The sequence below is a fragment of the Tamandua tetradactyla genome, chromosome X (assembly GCF_023851605.1).
Source record: "Tamandua tetradactyla isolate mTamTet1 chromosome X, mTamTet1.pri, whole genome shotgun sequence".
Taxonomy (NCBI): domain Eukaryota; kingdom Metazoa; phylum Chordata; class Mammalia; order Pilosa; family Myrmecophagidae; genus Tamandua; species Tamandua tetradactyla.
In genome coordinates this window covers 113,949,328-113,971,638 of record NC_135353.1, presented here as the reverse complement: position 1 = coordinate 113,971,638, position 22,311 = coordinate 113,949,328, and the positions used below count along the sequence as shown (strand labels likewise).

General features: G+C 36.3%; 1 long non-coding RNA gene across 1 annotated transcript in view; it reads left to right on the top strand.

The window, feature by feature from the left end:
* Positions 1–1,103: 1,103 nt before the first annotated feature.
* LOC143670633 (uncharacterized) overlaps positions 1,104–22,311 on the top strand; it is a 43,913-nt gene continuing 22,705 nt past the window's right edge. Inside the window, exon 1 of the long non-coding RNA XR_013169416.1 lies at positions 1,104–1,141. This is a non-coding gene — a long non-coding RNA (uncharacterized LOC143670633). The remainder of the gene's footprint in view (positions 1,142–22,311) is intronic.

The following is a 22,311-nucleotide window of genomic DNA, read 5'->3' as shown; positions in this document are numbered from 1 at the left end:
ATGCCTTTGAGATTCACCAAAGTTGCTGTGTGCATCAAAAGTTTGTTCTTTTATAATGAATAATAAATATTCCATTGTTTCAGTTTGTTAAACCTACTAGAATGCAATATATAAGAAATGGGTTGGATTTTATAGTGGGGATTTATTAGTTTACAAATTTATAGTTCTTTAAGGTCATGAAAATGTCCAAATTAAGACATCAAAAGGAAGGAAGATATTTTCTCTGAAGAAAGGCTGCTGGCATTCTTCTGTCAAATAGCAAAGCATATGGCTGGCATCTGTGGGTCCTTCACTCCCAGGTTCCACTGCTTTCAGCTCCTGGTTCTGGTGGCCTCCTCTCTGAGCTTCTGTGGGTCCTCTCTTAGCATCTCCAGGGCATTTCTCTCTCTCCTCCCTCCAAACTTCTCTAGGTGTTTCTATCTGGGCTTTTTTTTTTTTTTGTCTTTTATTCTCTCAAAGAGGACTCCAGCAAAAGGATTAAGACACACATTGAATGGGCTGGGTCATATCACAGTTGAAATAACATACCCATAAGGTCCCTTCTATGACAGGTCTGTGCCTATAGGAATAGTTTAAAAGAACATGGTCTTTTCTGGAGTGCCTAACATCTCCAAACTAGCACACCCTTATATGAATGTACCACAGTTTGTTTACCATTTCCCTGTTGAAGGACATTTGGATTGTTTCCAGTTTTGGCTATTACAAATAAAGTAGCTATGTATATTTATATGCATAAATATTAATTTCTCTGGGAGTAAATACCTAGGAGTGGGATTGTTGGGTCATATGGTAAGTGCATGCATAATTTCATAAGAAATTTCCAAACTGTTTTCCAGAATGGTTGCCCCATTTTGCATTCCTACTAATGATATATTCAGAATTCCATTTACCTTACATCCTGACCAGCACTAAGTATTGACATTATTATTTAAAAATTTTATCCATTGTAATAGGTAAGTGGTGGTATCTCACCACAGTTGGTTTTCATTTCTCTAATGGCTAAATATGGCAAACCAATTTTCATGTGTTTATTTCTCATATTTATATCCTCTTTAATGAAGTGTCTGCTACGTGTTTAATAGCTTTTTTTTTTTTTACATGGGCAGGCTCCAGGAATTGAACCCAGTCTTCAGCATGGCAGGTGAGAATTCTGGTTTTTTTTTTTTTAATTTTAAAAATTTATTTTATTTTTTTGATCACTTTTTAATTGGGTTGTTTTTTCTTTGTATTAAAATTTGAGAGTTCTTTTAGTATTCTAGCTGTAAATACTTTGTTGGATATGTAATATGCAAATATTACCTGTTTATGGTTTGTCTTTTTAAGAGCAGATTTTTAAAAAATTATTGATGACATATAATTTATCATTTTTTTGAAAGTGTGGTTTGGCAAACACAAGGTCACATAGATTTCCTCTTATGTGTTTTCTAAAACTTTTATAGTTTTACTTTTTTTGTTTATTTGTTTTACATTTAGATCTATGATCCATTTTATATTTAAGTTTTTTATAAGGTATGGGGTTTAGGTTGAGGTTCAATTTTTTTTATACGTATGCCTAATTGTTCCAGTATCATTTGTTGAAAAGACAAATTGTTGTATTGCCTTTGCACCTCTGTCAAAATTAGTTAGTCATACTTGTATGTGTCTATTTCTGGGTTATCTGTTTTGTAACACTCATCTATGTGACCATTATTCCACCTATACCACACTGTCTTGATTACTATAGCCTTATAGTGAGTCTTAAAATCATTAGTATGATTTTGCTGATTTTATTCTTTTATAAAATTGTTCTAACTATTCTAATTCCTTTGCCTTTCTGAATAAATTTTAGAATCAGTTTGTCTGATATCTACAAAACATCCTGCTGAAATTTTGACTGGTACTGCATTCAATCTATTCAGTTTGTAGAGAAGTGACTTCTTAATGTTATCAAGTTTTCCAAAAAAAGTCTCCCCATTTACTTTGGTGTTTGATTTCTTTTATTAGCATTTTGCAGTTCTCAGCATATAGATTCTTTATGTGTTTTTTTTTTTAGCTTTAAACCTAATTATTTCTCCTTTTTTAACTATTGTAAATGGTATTGTTTTTATATTTTTGATTTCCAATCATACATTGCTAGTATTTAGAAGTATAATTGTTTTTTTATTTTTCACTGCTGACTTTGTATCCTGCTCTCTGGCTAAAATCAACTTATTAGTTCTAAAAGTTTTTTTGTAAATTACTTGTAGGTTTCTTGGTAGACAATCATGTTGGCTGTGAATAGGGATGGTTTTATTTCTTCCTTTCTAATCTGCATACCTATTACTTTTTTTGTCTGCTTTACTGCACTGGCTAAGACCTCCAGTTTGACGTTGAATAAGAGTGATACAAGCAAACATCCTTATCTTGTTCCCAGTCTTGGGAGAAAAACATTGTCTTCCATCATTAATCATGAGTTTAACTGTAAGATTTTTGTAGATGCTCTTTATCAGTTTGAGGATGTTTCCATCTATTCCTAGTTAGCTGAGAATTTTTTTTTATGAATGGATGTTGTTCCAGCTGCCAGAATGCAATATACCAGAAATGGAATGACTTTTAAAATGGGGAATTTAATAAGTTGCTGGTTTACAGATCTAAGGCTGAGAAAATGTCCCAATTAAAACAAGTCTATACAAATGTTCAGTCTAAGGCATTCAGGGAAAGACATCTTTGCTGAAGATGGCCAATGAAGTTCAGGGTTTCTCTCTCAAGTGGAAAGGCATATGGCGAACATGGTCAGAGTTTTTCTCCCAGCGGAACGGCACATGGCAAACACAGCTTTATCTGCTAGCTTCCTTTCCAGCTCCCTGGGAGGCATTTTCCTTCTTCATCACCAAAAGTCACTGACTGGTGGATTCTGCTTCGAGGTTCTGCAACATTCTCTGTTGTGGCTTTTCAGTGGCTCTGTCATTCTTCTCTGCTCTCTCCAAATCTCTCTTTTCTCCAAAATGTTTCCTCTTTTACAGGATTCTAGTAAAGTGATCAAGATCCATCTGGAATGGGTGGAGACATGTCTCCACCTAGTCAGGTTTTATAGCCACACTGATAGAGTTACATCTCCATGGAGATAAGCTAATTAAAGTTTTCAACATGCAGTACTGAATAGGGATTAGAAGAAATGGCTGCCTTTATAAAATGGGATTAGGATTAAAACATGACTTTTATAGGGTACATAAATCTTTTCAAACCAGCACATATGTTTTGTATTGTCAGATCCTTTTCTGAATCCATTAATGAACTTGTAATTTTACTTCTTTAGATTTTAATACGGTAGATTACATTGATAAATTTCTGAATATTGAACCAGTCTTTCATTCTTGGCATAAACCTCTCTTGGTTTGGGATATTATTATAGTTATATATTGATTAGCTACTATTTTGTTCAGGATTTTTGCATCAATAATTATGAGTGATATGGTTATTTAGATTGCTTTTCCTTCTACTTTTTTTTGTCAGGTTTGTGTGCCAGGGTAATACTGATCCTATAAAATGAGTTGAGAAGTGTTCCCTCCTCTTCTATTTTGTGGGAGAAAGTATTCTGAATTGGTATTATTTCTTCTTTAATAGTTCATAGATTTAGTGAAACTACCTGGGTCTGGAGATTTTTTCAGAAATTATAGATGTATTCAGACTATGTATTTCAAATTGGGTGAATTTTGGTGGTTTGTAGTGTTTGAGAAATTGGTTCACTTTCCAATTACTTCCCTTCTGCTTGGTTTAGTTTTAAGTTTGTTCTTTTTTTAGTTTCTTAAGGTGAAAGTTTAGTTTATTGATTTGAAACTTTTCCTCTTTTCTAATATGAGCATTTAAAAATTTCCCTCTAAGCTCTGCCTTAGCTGCATCACACAATTTTTGATAAGTTGTATTTTCATTTTCATATTGTTTAAAATATTTTCTAATTTATCTTGATATATTTTCTTTCACCTATGGATTATTTAGAAGTGTGTGCAATTACTAATTACTTAGTTATTACTTATCTTAAGAAAGATAATTTTCTTATCTGTTATTGCTTTTTGGTTATTTTCTGGGAATATAATTTGTATAATTTTTCATTCTGTTCAATTTGTTAAGGTTTAATTTATGATCCAGCATTTGATCTATTTTGATGATGGTTTTATGTACACTTGAATATGTTTTCTGCCTTTGTTGAAAAGGTTGTTATAAAAATGTCCATTAGATTCAGCTGGTTGATGGTGATGTTCACCTCTACGTCCTTAGTGATTTATGTCTATTGATTCTATTATTGTGAGAAGGTACTGAATTCTTTGTAATTATAGATTTATTTACCTTTCCATTTTTAAAGTTTACAATTGTGTGCAATTGTGCAATCATTATCATTATCCAATTTCAGAACATTTTCATTAATCCCAAAAGATTATGCCCATTGGCAGGAAATTCCAATTCCTACTCTCAGATACAGACAACAATTAATCAATTTTTTTGTTTCTATATATTTACCTTTTCTAAATGTTTCATTTAAATGGAAATATGATATGTAGTGTTTTGTGTTTGTCTGCCTTTAGTTGCATAATGTTTTTGAGTTTCATCCAAAAAGTGGCATATATCAGTAGCACTTTACTTTCTACTGTTGAATAATTTTCCATTTTATAGATATATGAATCATTTATAAATATATGAATAGGCTGCACTATTTTACATTTCTACCAACCATATATGAAGGCTCCAGTTTTTCCAAATCCTTGCAAATATTTGTTATTGTCTGTCTTTTTTATCTTAACTACATTATCCACTGTGAAGTGGTATTTAATTATGATTTTACTTAGCATGTCCATAATGACTAGTGAGGTTGAGACTCTTTTCATGTGCTTATTAGTCATTTTTATATCTTTAGTGAAATGTCTATACAAATAATTCACTCAATTGTATAATTGAATTGTTTATTTTCTTATTATGAATTGTAGCATTTTTTATATAATCCAGCTATAATAAGCACTTCAATTTTATACTTCTTTTTCAATATTATTATGCCTATTCAGGAATCTTTGTCCTTCTATATTAATTTTAGGATTAGCTTTTCAATGTCTCCAAAGTGCTTGTTGGGATTTTGATAGAGATTGTATTAAATATATAAATCAGTTTGGGGAGAACTGCCATCTTAGTAATACTAATTCACTCTATGAACATGGAATGTTCTTCATTTATATAGATTTTATTTAATTTCACTCAGCAATGGTTTGTGGTATTTAGTGTGTCTTGCACTTCTTTTATTAAATACATTCCCAAATAGTTAACTGTTTTTGATGCTATTGGTAATGGGATTGTTTTCTTAATTTCCTTTACTAATTATTCACTACTAGAATTTAAAAATACAATTGCTTTTAAAAATATATTGATCTCATATCCTGGGACATTCCTGAACATATCTGTTAGATCTAGAAATATTTTTGTGGATTCCCTGGGATTTTTTTTTATTAATTAAAAAAATTAACTAACACAACATTTAGAAATCATTCCATTCTACATATACAATCAGTAATTCTTAATATCATCACATTGATGCATATTCATTGTTTCTTATCGATTTAGAAAAAGAAATTGAAAAACAACAGAAAAAGAAATAAAATAATAATAGAGAGAAAAAAGAAAAAAGAAAAAAAAACTATACCTCAGATGCAGCTTCATTCAGTGTTTTAACATAATTACATTACAATTAGGTAGTATTGTGCTGTCCATTTCTGAGTTTTTGTATCCAGTCTTGTTGCACAGTCTGTATCCCTTCACCTCCAATTAACCATTATCTTACCCTATTTCTATCTCCTGATGGTCTCTGTTACCAATGACATATTCCAAGTTTATTCTCTAATGTCGGTTCACATCAGTGGGACCATACAGTATTTGTCCTTTAGTTTTTGGCTAGTCTCACTCAGCATAATGTTCTCTAGGTCCATCCATGTTATTACATGCTTCATAAGTTTAATCTGTCTTAAAGCTGCATAATATTCCATCGTATGTATATACCACAGTTTGATTAGCCACTCGTCTGTTGATGGACATTTTGGTTGTTTCCATCTCTTTGCAATTGCAAATAATGCTGCTATAAACATTGGTGTGCAAATGTCCATTTGTGTCTTTGCCCTTAAGTCCTCTGAGTAGATACCTAGCAATGGTATTGCTGGGTCATATGGCAATTCTATATTCAGCTTTTTGAGGAACTGCCAAACTGCCTTCCACAGTGGGTGCACCATTTGATATTCCCACCAACAGTGGATAGGTGTGCCTCTTTCTCCACATCCTCTCCAGCACTTGCCAATTTCTGTTTTGTTGATAATGGCCATTCTGGTGGGTGTGAGATGATATCTCATTGTGGTTTTGATTTGCATTTCTCCAATTGACAGGGACATTGAGCATCTCTTCATGTGCCTTTTGGCCATTTGTATTTCCTCTTCTGAGAGGTGTCTGTTCAAGTCTTTTTCCCATTTTGTAATTGGATTGGCTGTCTTTTTGTTGTTGAGTTGAACAATCTCTTTATAAATTCTGGATACTAGACCTTTATCTAATATGTCGTTTCCAAATATTGTCTCCCATTGTGTAGGCTGTCTTTCTACTTTCTTGATGAAATTCTTTGATGCACAAAAGTGTTTAATTTTGAGGAGTTCCCATTTATTTATTTATTTATTCAGTGCTCTTGCTTTAGGTTTAAGGTCCATAAAACCGCCTCCAATTGTAAGATTCATAAGATATCTCCCTACATTTTCCTCTAACTGTTTTATGGTCTTAGACCAAATGTTTAGATCTTTGATCCATTTTGAGTTAACTTTTGTATAGGGTGTGAGATACGGGTCCTCTTTCATTCTTTTGCATATGGATATCCAGTTCTCTAGGCACCATTTATTGAAGAGACTGTTCTGTCCAAGGTGAGTTGGCTTGACTGCATTATCAAAGATCAAATGTCCATAGATGAGAGGGTCTATATCTGAGCACTCTATTCGATTCCATTGGTCGATATATCTATCTTTATGCCAGTACCATGCTCTTTTGACCACTGTGGCTTCATAATATGCCTTAAAGTCTGGCAGTGTGAGACCTCCAGCTTCGTTTTTTTTCCTCAAGATACTTTCAGCAATTTGGGGCACCCTGCCCTTCCAGATAAATTTGCTTATTGGTTTTTCTATTTCTGAAAAATAAGTTGTTGGGATTTTGATTGGTATTGTGTTGAATCTGTAAATCAATTTAGGTAGGATTGACATCTTAACTATATTTAGTCTTCCAATCCATGAACACGGTATGCCCTTCCATCTATTTAGGTCTTCTGTGATTTCTTTTAACAGTTTCTCATAGTTTTCTTTGTATAGGTCTTTTGTCTCTTTAGTTAAATTTATTCCTAAGTATTTTATTCTTTTAGTTGCAATTGTAAATGGAATTCGATTCTTGATTTCCCCCTCAGCTTATTCATTGCTAGTGTATAGAAACACTACAGATTTTTGAATGTTGATCTTCTACCCTGCTACTTTGCTGTGCTCATTTATTAGCTCTAGTAATTTTTCTGTGTATTTTTCTGGGTTTTCGACATATAGTATCATATCATCTGCAAACAGTGATAGTTTTACTTCTTCCTTTCCAATTTTGATGCCTTGTATTTCTTTTTCTTGTCTAATTGCTCTGGCTAGAACCTCTAACACAATGTTGAATAACAGTGGTGATAATGGACATCCTTGTCTTGCTTCTGATCTTAGGGGGAAAGTTTTCCATTTTTCCCCATTGAGGATGATATTAGCTGTGGGTTTTTCATATATTCCCTCTATCATTTTAAGGAGGTTCCCTTGTATTCCTATCCTTTGAAGTGTTTTCAACAGGAAAGGATGTTGAATCTTGTCAAATGCCTTCTCTGCATCAATTGAGATGATCATGTGATTTTTCTGCTTTGATTTGTTGATATGGTGTATTACATTAATTGATTTTCTTATGTCGAACCATCCTTGCATACCTGGGATGAATCTTACTTAGTCATGATGTATAATTGTTTTAATGTGTTGCTGGATTCGATTTGCTAGAATTTTGTTGAGGATTTTTGCATCTATATTCATTAGAGAGATTGGTCTGTAGTTTTCTTTTTTTGTAATATCTTTGCCTGGTTTTGGTATGAGGGTGATGTTGGCTTCGTAGAATGAATTAGGTAGCTTTCCCTCCACTTCAATTTTTTTGAAGAGTTTGAGGAGAGTTGGTACTAATTCTTTCTGGAATGTTTGGTAGAATTCACATGTGAAGCTGTCTGGTCCTGGACTTTTCTTTTTGGGAAGCTTTTTAATGACTGATTCAATTTCTTTACTTGTGATTGGTTTGTTGAGGTCATCTATTTCTTCTTGAGTCAAAGTTGGTTGTTCATGCCTTTCTAGGAACTTGTCCATTTCATCAACATTGTTGTATTTATTAGCGTAAAGTTGTTCATAGTATCCTGTTATTACCTCCTTTATTTCTGTGAAGTCAGTGGTTATGTCTCCTCTTCCATTTCTGATCTTATTTATTTGCGTCCTCTCTCTTCTTCTTTTTGTCAATCTTGCTAAGGGCCCATCAATCTTGTTGATTTTCTCATAGAACCAACCTCTGGTCTTATTGATTTTCTCTATTGTTTTCATGTTCTCAATTTCATTTATTTCTGCTCTAATCTTTGTTATTTCTTTCATTTTGCTTGCTTTGGGGTTAGTTTGCTGTTCTTTCTCCAGTTCTTCCAAGTGGACAGTTAATTCCTGAATTTTTGCCCTTTCTTCTTTTCTGATATAGGCATTTAGGGCAATAAATTTCCCTGTTAGCATTGCCTTTGCTGCATCCCATAGGTTTTGATATGTTGTGTTTTCATTTTCATTTGCTTCAAGATATTTACTAATTTCTCTTGTAATTTCTTCCTTGACCCACTGGTTGTTTAAGAGTGTGTTGTTGATCCTCGACGTATTTGTGAATTTTCTGGCACTCTGCATATTATTGATTTCCAACTTCATTCCTTTATGATCTGAGAAAGTGTTGTGTATGATTTCAATCTTTTTAAATTTGTTAAGACTTGCTTTGTGACCCAGCATATGGTCTATCTTTGAGAATGATTCATGAGCACTTGAGAAAAAGGTGTATCCTGCTGTTGTGGGGTGTAATGTCCTATAAATGTCTGTTAAGTCTAGCTCATTTATTGTAATATTCAAATTCTCTGTTTCTTTATTGATCCACTGTCTAGATGTTCTGTCCATTGATGAGAGTGGGGAATTGAAGTCTCCAACTATTATGGTAGATGTGTCTATTTCCCTTTTCAGTATTTGTAGTGTTTTCCTCATGTATTTTGGGGTATTCTGATTTGGTGCATAAATATTTATGATTGTTATGTTTTCTTGTTTAATTGTTCCTTTTATTAGTAGATAGTATCCTTCTTTGTCTCTTTTAACTGTTTTACATTTGAAGTCTAATTTGTTGGATGTTAGTATAGCTACTCCTGCTCTTTTCTGGTTGTTATTTGCATGAAATATCTTCTCCCAACCTTTCACTTTCAACCTATGTTTATCTTTGGGTCTAAGATGTGTTTCCTGTAGACAGCATATAGAAGGATCCTGTTTTTTAATCCATTCTGCCAGTCTATGTCTTTTGATTGGAGAATTCAGTCCATTAACATTTAGTGTCATTACTGTTTGGGTAATACTTTCCTCTACCATTTTGCCTTTTGTATTATATATATCATATCTAATTTTCCTTCTTTCTACACTCTTCTCCACATCTCTCTCTTCTGTCTTTTCGTATCTGACTCTAGTGCTCCCTTTAGTATTTCTTGCAGAGCTGGTCTCGGTCACAAATTCTCTCAGTGACTTTTTGTCTGAAAATGTTTTAATTTCATCCTCATTTTTGAAGGACAAATTTGCTGGATATAGAATTCCTGGTTGGCAGTTTTTCTATTTTAGTAATTTAAATATATCATCGCACTGTCTTCTTGCTTCCATGGTTTCTGCTGAAAAATCTACACATAGTCTTATTGGGTTTCCCTTGTATGTGATGGATTGTTTTTCTCTTGCTGCTTTCAAGATCCTCTCTTTCTCTTTGACCTCTGACATTCTAACTAGTAATTGTCTTGGAGAATGCCTATTTGTATCTATTCTCTTTGGGGTGCGCTGCAGTTCTTGGATCTCTAATTTTAGGTCTTTCATAAGAGTTGGGAAATTTTCAGTGATAATTTCTTCGATTAGTTTTTCTCCTCCTTTTCCCTTCCCTTCTCCTTCTGGAATACCCACAACATGTATATTTGTGCGCTTCATATTATCATTCAATTCCCTGAGCCCGTGCTCAAATTTTTCCATTCTTTTCCCTATAGTTTCTGTTTCTGTTTGGATTTCAAATGTTCCATCCTCCAGTTCACTAATTCTAACCTCTATCTCTTGAAATCTACCATTGTAGGTTTCCATTGTTTTTCTCATCTCTTTACTGTATCTTTCATTCCCATAAGTTCTGAGATTTGTTTTTTCAGACTTTCCATTTCTTCTTTTTGTTCATCCTTTGCCTTCTTCATGTCCTTCCTCAATTTATTGATTTGGTTTTTGAAGAGGTTTTCCATTTCTGTTCGTGTATTCAGAGTTAGTTGTCTCAGCTCCTGTATCTCATTTAAACTATTGGTTTGTTCCTTTGACTGGGCCATATCTTCAGTTTTCCTGATGTGATTTGTTATTTTTTACTGGTGTCTGGACATTTAATCAGATTTCCCTGAGTATCAGACCCAGCAGGTTTAAAGATTTTCCTGTGAAGTCTCTGGGCTCTGTTTTTTTTTATCCTGCCCAGTATGTGGTGCTTGTCTGTCTGCGGGTCCCACCAGCAAAAGATGTTGTGGCTCTTTTATTAATGCCACTATTGGTGTTTGGTTGGACCCAGTCCCTGCCACTGTCGGAAACTCCCTTCTCTCCCTCTGGGCAGCCACCTGTGTGGGAGGGGCGCCAGCCGCCGACCGCCCTGGCCTGGGGAACTTGCCGATCCAAGACTCACCGCCGGACCGGGAAGCTGCCTGTGGGTGAGTGGTGTCAGTCGCTGGCTGCCACGGCTTGGGGAACTCGCTGATCTGAGACTTGCTGCCATACCGGGAAGCTGCCTGTGGGGGAGGGGCTCCGGTCGCCAGCCGCCGCAGCTTGGGGAACCTGCTGATCCGAGACTCATAGCTGGTCCGAGAAGCCGCCCGTGAAAGAGAGGCGCCGGCCGCCGGCCACCATGGTTTGGGAAACTTGCCTCTCCGATACTCTCAACCGGTCTGGGAAGGAGGGAGGGAAGGGTGCTGGCTGCCAGCCGCCACAGCCCGGGGAAACGCGGGCTGCTCGGGAAGCTCACTGCAGCAGAGTCTCGCAGCCAGTCCAGCCAGTCCAGACTGGGGTACACTGTGTGTCCGGTCCCTGCCATGGCCCAGTGAGCTGTTCTGCACTGTTTCTGGTCACCTAGTCGTTGCTCTGGAGGAGGAACTAAGACACGCATACCTTACTAAGCTGCCATCTTGGCCCCACCTCCCTGTGATTTTTTAAATAAAGATCATATTGTCCTGGAATATAGTTGGTTTTACTTCTCTTCTGTTCTGGATACTTTGTCTTTCTTTTTCTTGCAGAACCTCCAGTGGAAAACAGAATAATAGTAGTGAGAGTGGACATTCCTGTCTGGTTCCTGATCTTTGATGGAAGGAGGGAGAGAAATATTGAGTCTTTCACCATAAAGTATGATGTTAGCTATAGGCCTTTCAATTATGCCCTTTGCCAGGTTGCAGAAGTTTTTTTTATCATGAAAGGGGATTGGAATTTTTCAAATACTTTTTCTTGCATCCATTAAGGTGGACATGAAGATTTTATCCTTTATTCTAATAATATTTTGCATTACATTAATTGATTTTCCAATGTTAAACAATGCCTGCATTCCTGGGAAGAATCCCATTTAGTCATGATGTACAATACTTTATGGTTTGGTTGAATCATTTGCAAATAATTTTTTGAGAAGTTTTATGTCTTTATTTGCAAGGAATATTGCCCTTTAGATTTTTTTTTAAGATTTCTTTTTAAAAAATTCTCTATCTGGATTTGGTATCAGGGTAGTACTCACCTCTTGAGATTTGGGATGTGTTCCCTCATCCTATATTTTTGAAAGAGTTAGTGAAATCGAAATTATTTTTTTCTTTAATATTTGAGAAAATTAACCAGTGACACTATTTCAGTCTGGGATTTTCTTTATGGGAAGATTTTAAACTACTAATTCAATTTCTTTTTGTATTATGGATCTATACAGATTCTTCTTGAGTGAAGTTTCTATAATTTGTGTCATCCTAAGAATTTGTACATTTCATCTAAATTGTCAAATTTGTTGCCACAAAATTCTTCATAGCATTTCTATAAGATGGACAGTGATGTCCTCATTTTCCTTCCTTATTTGGTAATTTTTGTCTTCTCCTTTTTTCCCTTGGTAAACCTAGTTAAAGGTTTGTCAGTTTTGTTTATCTTTTCAAAGAACCAACTTTTGGTTTAATTTTTTCTATTTTTTTATTTCATCGGTTTCTCATCATATATTTATTCCTCCTTTTGTTAGCTTTTAATTTAATTTACTCCTCTTTTCCTTTTTTTTGAGGTGAAAGCTTAGGCTGTTAATGTGAGATTTTCTTCATTTAACTGTTATAACTTTCCTTTTTTTTTTGCATGAGCAGGCTCCAAGAATCAAACCTGGTCTCTGGCATGGCAGGTGAGAACTCTGCCATTGAGCCACTGTTGCACCACCCTAACTTTCCTTTTAACCACTGTTAAAGCAGTGTCTAAAAATTTTTGATACACTATGTTTTAATTTTTTTTTTTGCATGTCCTGGAACTGGGAATCAGACCAGGTCTCCAGCATGGTAGGCAAGAGCTCTGCCTGCTGAGCCACCATGGCCTGCCCTCATTTTAATTTAAGTCTGAATATTTTATAATAACAATTGTGATTTCTTCTTTGTCTCATGGCTTATTTATAAATATGTTATCTAATTTAGAAATATTTGGTTCCATAGCTAAGAAACAAAAGAGAAACTAAAGAGATGATGACAATTAAATGCAATACATAATCCTTGACTGCCTCTAGTAATGGAGCAGAAAATATCCCAAATTTCCTCCTGTTTTTAATTTTTAATAATTTTAGTTTGGTTGGAGAACTTATATTGTATTATTTCAATACTTTAAGATTTATTAAGAGTAATTTATGGCCTAGCATATGGCCCATCTGTAAGCATGTTCCATGTACACTTTAATTTGTTTTCTTTCTTTTGGCATGGGCAAGCTCTGGGAATTGAACCCAGGTGTTCAATTCCCAGAATTCTGCCACTGAGCCACCATTGCACCACCCCCATGTACACCTTAAAAAAATGCACTTACTCTTTTTGTTGGGTGGAATATTTTGTATATGACAGCTTATTTTTGTTTTTTGTTTGTTTTTGGTATGTATTTTTCTTTTTTAAATGTTATTTTCTTCTTTTTCAGATGACAGTTTCATTAAGTTGATTGACAGTATTCAAATCTATGTCCTTGATGATTTTCTGTCCAATTGTTCTATTAAAGTAGTATTGTTTAATTGCCCATCTCTCTAACTTATTTGTTTTTTTATTAATTTTAAACTTAAAAAAAAATTTACAAGAAAGAAACACAAACATTCTTAATATATGATCATTCCGTTCTACATATATAATCAGTAATTCACAATATCATCCCATAGTGCATATTCATTATCATGATCATTTCTTATAACATATGCATCAATTCAGAAAAAGAAATAAAAAGACAACAGAAAAATAAAATGAAAACAGAAAAAAATATATACATACCATACCCCTTACCCCTCCCTTTCATTAATCACTAGCATTTCAAGCTAAATTTATTTTAACATTTGTTCTCCCTATTATTTATTTTTATTCCATATGTTCTACACATCTGTTGACAAGGTAGATAAAAGGAGCATCAGACACAAGGTTTTCACAATCACACAGTCACATTGTGAAAGCTATATCATTATACAATCATCATCAAGAAACACAGCTACTGGAACACAGCACTACATGTTCAGGCAGTTCCCTCCAGCCTCTCCATTACATCTTGGATAACAAGGTTATATCTACTTAATGTGTAAGAATAACCTCCAGGATAACCTCTCGACTCTGTTTGAAATCTCTCAGCCATTGACACTTCATCTCATTTCACTCTTCCCCCTTTTGGTCAAGAAGGTTTTCTCAATCCCTTGATGCTGGGTTTCAGCTCATTCTAGGGTTTTTCCCAATCCCTTGATGCTGAGTCTCAGCTCATTCTAGGACTTCTATCCCACGTTGCTAGGAAGGTCCACACCCCTGGGAATTGTGTCCCACGTAGACAAGGGGAAAGTGGTGAGTTTGCTTGTTGTGTTGGCTGGAGAGAGAGGACACATCTGAGCAACAAAAGAAGTTCTCTTGGGGGTGACTCTTAGGCCTAACTTTAAGAAGGCTTGGCCTACCCTTTGTGGAGTTAACTTTCATATGAACAAACCCCAAAACTGGGAGCTCAGCCTATAGCTTTGGTTGTCCACACTGCTTGTGAGAATATCAAGGATTCAAATTGGGGAGGTTAAATTTTCCCCCGTTCTCGCCATTCCCCAAAGGGGGCTTGCAAATACTTTTCCACTCACTGATCAAATCACTCTGGTATTCATCGGGGCATCATTCTGGCCAAACCAACGAAATCTCACATCTGGGACTTCCAGGTCAAAATGGTGGCTTAACAATGTGTGCGTTTTAGTTCATCCTCCAGAACAACTACTAAATAACCAGAAACAATACAGGACAGCTCCTGGGGCGACGTCAGTGACCAGACACACAGCATGCCCCAGTCTGGACCAGCTGGACTGGCTGCGAGCACCCCCCCCAAACTGTGAGTTCCCAAAGCTGCGGTGGCCAGTGTCCCTCCCCCACAGGCCACTTCCCAGAGGGGAAAGGAAAGGACTTTACCAGCAGCAGGGACTGGGCACAATCAAACACCAATTGTGGAACTAATTAACAAATTCTGACTACTAAAAATAAGCCCCCAGCTTAGGTAAACCTGATCAAAGCAGAGGTTGCTCATTTTTGCCCTGGTGCCAAGGGGGCAGGACTGACAGAAAAAGAGGGAAAAAAAAGAAGGAAACAGAGGTTTTTGTGGCTGTGTATCTACAAAGGCTTGACTGCCTCTGGATACAGCAGCAGGACTTTTCAGGTTGCAACTGCCCCAGGCATAGGCAGAAGTGAACACTTTTGGGGGCTTGTCTGGAGCCTGGGTCTTCCCCAGGGGAGGGGTGAAGCACACCTCAGGTGGACTCCCTCCCTCAAGGAATTCAGACACCAGGTCTTGGTAATTTGAAGCCATTAAAACCAACCTACAACCTCTTCTCTGTCTCCACCAAGCCCCCAGCAGGGAGAGTCTTCCAAAGTTAAAGGTACTGCATCATCTTATGCTGCTGGGACCTGCAGTCAGACAAACACCACACACGGGGCAGGATAAGAAAAACAAAGTCCAGAGACTTCACAGGAAAGTCTTTCAAACTGCTGGGTCTCACCCTCAGGGAAAACCGATGCAGGTGACTCTTTCCTCCTGATAGGAGGCCAGTTTGGCCTGGGAAAATCTGGCTGGAGTCTATAATATCTAAGTAAGACCCTCCTAAGTGTGTGTGGGGAAAAGGCACCACACAAGCAAGGCAAGAAACAAGAAAACAAGAACTGAAAATTTCTCCTCTGTTAAACAAAACTTAAGCTAAAGGTCCAGATAAAGCTGAATGGAATGTCAAAGAACAGATAGACAACAAATTCATCCAGCAAGAAAACCCTAGATAAAAGAAGTGAAAGCAATTTCCAGAATAAACTAATTAAGGTAATTAAATGCCTAGATGCTAGCAAAAAATAACAAATCACACTAGGAAAATTGAAGATATGGCCCAGCCAAAGGAACAAACCAACAATTCAAATGAGATACAGGAGCTGAAACAATTAATTCAGAATGTACAAACAGACATGGAAAACCTCATCAAAAACCAAATCAATGAATTGAGGGAGAATATAAAGAAGGCAAGGAAAGAACAAAAAGAGGAAATTGAAAGTCTGAAAAAACAAATCACAGAACTTATGGGAATGAAAAGCACAGTAGAAACGATGAAAAAAACAATGGAAACCTACAAGGGTAGATTTCAAGAGACAGAACATGGGATTTCAAAACTGGAGGACGGAACATCTGAAATCTGAGAAGAAACAGAAACTATAGGGGAAAAAATGGAAAAATATGACCAGGGACTCAGGGAATTGAAAGACAATATGAAGCTCCTGAATATACGTGTTGTGGGTGTCCCAGAAGGAGAAGAAAAGGGAAAAGGAGGAGAAAAACTAATGGAGGAAATTATCACTGAAAATTTCCCAACTCTTATGAAAGACTTAAAATTACAGATCCAAGCAGCGCAGCATACCCCAAAGAGAACAGATCCAAATAGATATACTCCAAGACATTTAATAATCAGAATATCAGAGGTCAGAGAGAAAGAGAGGATCTTGAAAGCAGCAAGAGAAAAGCAATCCATCACATACAAGGGAAGCCCAATAAGACTATGTGCAGATCTCTCAGCAGAAACCATGGAGGCGAGAAGACAGTGGGATAATATATTTAAATTATTAAAAGAGAAAAACTGCCAACCAAGAATTCTATATCCAGCAAAACTGTCCTTCAAAAATGAGGGAGAAATTAAAACATTTTCAGACAAAAAATCACTGAGAGAATTTGTGACCAAGAGACCAGCTCTGCAAGAAATACTAAAGGGAACACTAGAGACAGATACGAAGACAGAAGGGGGAGGTGTGGAGAAGAGTGTAGAAAGGAAGACTATGAGTAAAGGTAAAAAGAAGGAAAATTAGATATGCATATAAAATCCAGAAGGCAAAATAGTAGAAGAAAGTACTACCCATGCAGTAATAACACTAAATGTTAATGGATTAAACTCTCCAATCAAAAGACATAGTCTGGCAGAATGGATTAAAAAACAGGACCCATCTATATGCTGTCTCTACTCAAAAGACACGAGGTCAAGGACACAAATGGATATTTACACACCAATGTTTATAGCAGCATTATTAATAATTAACAAGAGATGGAAACAGCCAAAATGTCCATCAACAGACAGTTGGCTAAACAAACTGTGACATTTACATAAGATGGAATATTATGCAGCTGTAATACAAAATAAAGTTATGAAGTATGTAACAACATGAATGGACCTTAAGGACATTATGCTGAGTGTGATTAGCCAGAAATGAAAGGACAAATACTGTATGGTCTCCCTGATATGAACTGACATTAGTGAATAAACTTGGAATATTTCCTTGGTAACAGAGACCATCAGGAGATAGAAATAGGGTGAGGTATTGGGTAATTGGAGCTGAAGGGATACAGATTGTGCAACAGGACTGAATATAAAAACTCAAAAATGGACAGCACAATACTACCTAACTGTAATATAATTATGTTAAAACACTGAATGCAGCTTTGTTTAAAAATCGCATCCTAGGGTGGTGTGTCATTGGCTCAGCCAGCTGAATTCTAGCCTGCCATGCCTGAGACAGGGGTTCAATTCCTGAAAAATCACATCCTAAAGTTGCCATAGCAAAAGAAAAAAAATTTTCTAGGATCCCAAAGTTACCAGAATGGATTAGGTCTCCATTCCTGGTGATTTTCAGGTTAGAGTTTCAATCTTACAACACTGAGTGTGATGAGATTATAATTTTTAGTATGAGATACAAGCTGGCATGGTCTTCAGTGAGAACTTGCCCCACAATCTATCTTTGACCCAGATATAATTTAATAGAAATAAAAAAGAATACAAAAGTAAATGTAGTAGGTGAAGGACAGCTACAACTGTTACTCATTATGGAAATGGCTAAACATACCTTACCGAAAGGTTCTTACAGAACCATCTCTCATTAATATGTAATTTTAAATATCTTTACATTGTAAATGTCATTTCATTCTTACTATATTTTGATGTATTAAATGTGGTGATGAACACACACACAAAAAAACAATCTCACATCTTACCCAAGGTTCCAAGTACTTTTGTTTTTCAACAAACTATCTATATACATCATATTAGGAAATGCACTAGTCAAAATATAAATTTTGTAACAAAGAAACATTTTTTGCTTTAGTCTCACACATAAGTTGAAATTTTATAATTACCATCTGTTTTCAGCACCCTGCAGTAATGACATTCCTTTGTTCTTCCTCATGCAAAAACATTAAAAAAATTTTTACATTTAGTCACTATCATTATACACTCTAGGCATTCCTAGATTATACCATCTCAATCTTTATAATCTATCTTTCTTTGTGATTTCATTTATGCACCCAGCCCTCCTCCCTCTATCATTCTCATATTCAGCTTCATTAAGTGTTTTAACATAATTGTATTACAGTTAGGTAGTATTGTGCTGTTCCTTTCTGAGTTTTTACATTCAGTCCTATTGCACAATCTGTATCCCTTCAGCTCCAATTACCCAATATCTTACCCTATTTTTATCTCCTGATGGTCTCTGTTATTAATGAAATATTCCAAGTTTATTCACTAATGTCAGTTCATATCAGTGAGACCATACAGTATTTGTCCTTCTGTTTTTGGTTAATCTCACTCAGCATAATGTCCTTAAGTCCATCCATGCTGTTACATACTTCATAACTTTATTCTGTCTTACAGCTGCATAATATTTCATAATATGTATATGCCACAGTTTGTTTAGCCACCCATCTGTTTATGGGCATTTTGACTGTTTCCATCTCTTGGTAATTGTAAATAATGCTGCTATAAACATTGGTGTGCAAATGTCGGTTTGTCCTTGCCCTTATGTCCTTTGAGTAGAAACAGCATATAGATCGGTCCTGTTTTTTAATCCATTCTGCCAGTTTATGTCTTTTGATTGGGGAGTTTAATCCATTAACATTTAGTGTTATTACTGCATGGGTAGTACTTTCTTCTGCCATTTTGCCTTTTGGATTTATATGTCATATCTAATTTTCCTTCTTTTTACCTTTACTCATAGTCTTCATTTCTACACTCTACTCCGCACCTCTCTCTTCTGTCCTTTTGTATCTGGCTCTAGTGCTCCCTTTAGTATTTCTTGCAGAGCTGGTCTCTTGGTCAGAAATTCTCTCAGTGATTTTTTGTCTGCAAATGCTTTAATTTCTCCCTCATTTTTGAAGGACAATTTTGCTGGATATAAAATTCTTGGTTGGCAGTTTTTCTCTTTTAGTAATTTAAATATATCATCCCACTGTCTTCTCGCCTCCATGGTTTCTGCCGAGAGATCTATGCATAGTTTTATTGGGCTTCCCTTGTATGTGATGGATTGCTTTTCTCTTGCTGCATTCAGGATTCTCTCTTTCTCTTTGACCTCTGACATTCTGATTAGTAAATGTCTTGGAGTATGTCTATTTGGATCTATTCTCTTTGAGGTACGCTGCAGTTCTTGAATCTGTAATTTTAAGTCTTTCATAAGAGTTGGGAAATTTTCAGTGATATTTCCTCCATTAGTTTTTCTCCTCCTTTTCCCTTTTCTTCTCCTTCTGGGACACCCACAACATGTATATTCATGTGCTTCATATTGTCATTCAATTCCCTGAGTCCCTGGTCATATTTTTCCATTTTTTCCCTGTATTTTCTTTTTCTTATTGGATTTCAGATGTTCCATGCTCCAGTTCACTATCCTATGTTCTGCCTCTCGAAATCTACCATTGTAGGTTTCCATTGTTTTTTTCATCTCTTCTACCATGCCTTTCATTCCCATAAGTTCTCTGATTTTTTTCAGACTTTTGATTTATTCTTTTTGTTCATTCCTTGCTTTCTTTATATCCTCTCTCAATTCATTGATTTGGTTTTTGATGAGGTTTTCCATATCTGTTCATATATTCTAAATTAATTGTTTCAGCTCCTGTATCTCATTTGAATTGTTGGTTTGTTCCTTTGAGTGGGCCATATCTTCAATTTTCCTAGTGTGATTTGTTATTTTTTGCTGGCATCTTGGCATTTAATTACCTTAATTAGTTTATTCTGGAAATTGCTTTCACTTCTTTTACCTAGGGTTTTCTTACTGGATGAATTTGTTGTCTATCTGTTCTTTGACATTCAGTTCAGCTTTTTCTGGACCTCTAGCTAAGGTTTTGTTTAACAGAGGAGAATTTTTCAGTTCTTGATTTCTCATTTCTTACCCTGCTTGTATAGTGCCTTTCCCCGCCACCACCCTTATGATGGTCTACTTAGGTATTATAGACCCCAGCCAAATTTTCCCAGACCAAACTGGCCTCTTCTCAGGAGGAAAGAGTCACCTGCATTGGTTTTCCTTGAGGGTGAGACCCAGCAGGTTGAAAGACTTTCCTGTGAAGTCTCTGGACTCTGTTTTTCTTTTCCTGCCCAGTATGTAGTACTTTTGTGCCTGCAGGTCCCACCAGAATAAGATGATGTTGTACCTTTAACTTTGGCAGACTCTCCCTGCTGGGGACATGGTGGAGACAGAGAAGAGGTTGTAGGTTGGTTTTAATGGCTTCAAATTACCAAGCCCTTGGGTCTGAATTCCTTGAGGGAGGGATTCCAACTGAGTTGGGCTTCACCCCTCCCCTGGGGAAGGCCCAGGCTCCAGACAAGCCCTCACACGAGCTTGTTTCTGCCTTTGCCTGGGGCAGTTGCAGCGTGAGAAGTCCTGCTGCTGTATCCAAAGGCAGTCAAGCCTCTGTAGAAACACAGCCAAAAAACCTTCTGTTTATTTTTTTTTCTTTTTCCATTAGCCCTGCCCCCTTGGCACTGGGGCAATAATGAACAACCTCCACTTTGACCAGGTTCATCTGAGCTGGGGGCATATTTTTAGTAGTCAGAATTTGTTAATTAATTCCACAATTGGCATTTGGTTGGATTCAGCCCCTGCTGCTGGTAAAGTCTCTTTCCTTTTCCCTCTGGGAAGTAGCCTGTTGGGGAGGGGCACCAGCCGCCACAGCTTGGGGAACTCACGGTTCTGGCGGGGCTTGCAGCCGGTTCAGCTGGTCCAGACTGGGGTATGCTATGTGTCCGGTCACTGACATGGCCCCAGGAGCAGTTCTGTTTATGGTTATTTAGTAGTTGTTCTGGAGGACAAGCTAAAATGCGCAAATTGCTAAGCCGCCATCTTGGCCCGGAAGTCTCTCTAACTTTTTTTTACTTAAACGTTTTTATTTGAAATAATTTCAAGCTTACAGGACAGTAGCAAAAACAATACAACCCCCTTGTAGAACCTCTAACAACCTCCTGCCCAGATGCCAGATCCACCAGTTTTAACATTTTGCAACATTTTCTTTATCATTATCCATATATACATATACATATACATGTCTCTCTCATCTATCTAATCTAACTGTCTCTTTACATTTGTCTATAAACATTTGAGAGTAGGTTGTAGACAGCATGCTCCTTGAACACATAATACTCCCATGTACATTTTTTAAGAACAAGGACATTCACCTACACAACCATTTTCAGTATAATTATCAAATTGAGAACTTTAATATTGTATAAAGCTTACAGTCTACATTCCAAGTTTTTCACATGTACCAATAATGTCCTTTGGGGCCTTTTCTCCTCCATTACTAGAGGCAACCCAGGATCATGTATTGTATTTAATTCTCATTGTCTCTTTAGTTCCTCTTTTGTTTCTTTGTTATTTTACAATATTTACACAAATAACTTTTCCCTTCACAACCTCTCCCAAGCACATCATTCAGTGGGATTAATTACATTCACAGTGTTGTGATACCTTCACCATGCCATTACCAGAACTTTCCCATCACTCCAGACAGAAACCCTATGCTCATTAGGCATTAACTCTCAATTCCCTTTCCCATCTGTCCCCCACCCCCGGGAATGTTTATTCTATTTTCTCTTTTAGTTTACATATTCTAGCTATTTCATATACATGGAATTATAAAGTATCTGTCCCTTTTGTCTGACTTATTTCACTCAACATAACATCTTCAGTGTTCATCCATGTGTGACATGTATCAGAACTGCATTTGTTTGGTTGGTTTTTTTCTTTTCAGTACACGTGCCTGGAATTGAACTCGGGTCTCCCACAGGCAAGCATTCTACCACTGATCTACCTGTGCACCCTTCATTTTTTTTTTTTGTATGGGCAAGCACCAGGAATCAAACCTGGGTCTCAGGCATCGTTCACTTGTTTTTAAATTTGAGTCATATTACATTGTATGCATGTACCACATCTTGTTTGTAAATTCATCTGCTGATGGATAATTGGGTTACTTCTATCTTTTGGATATTATG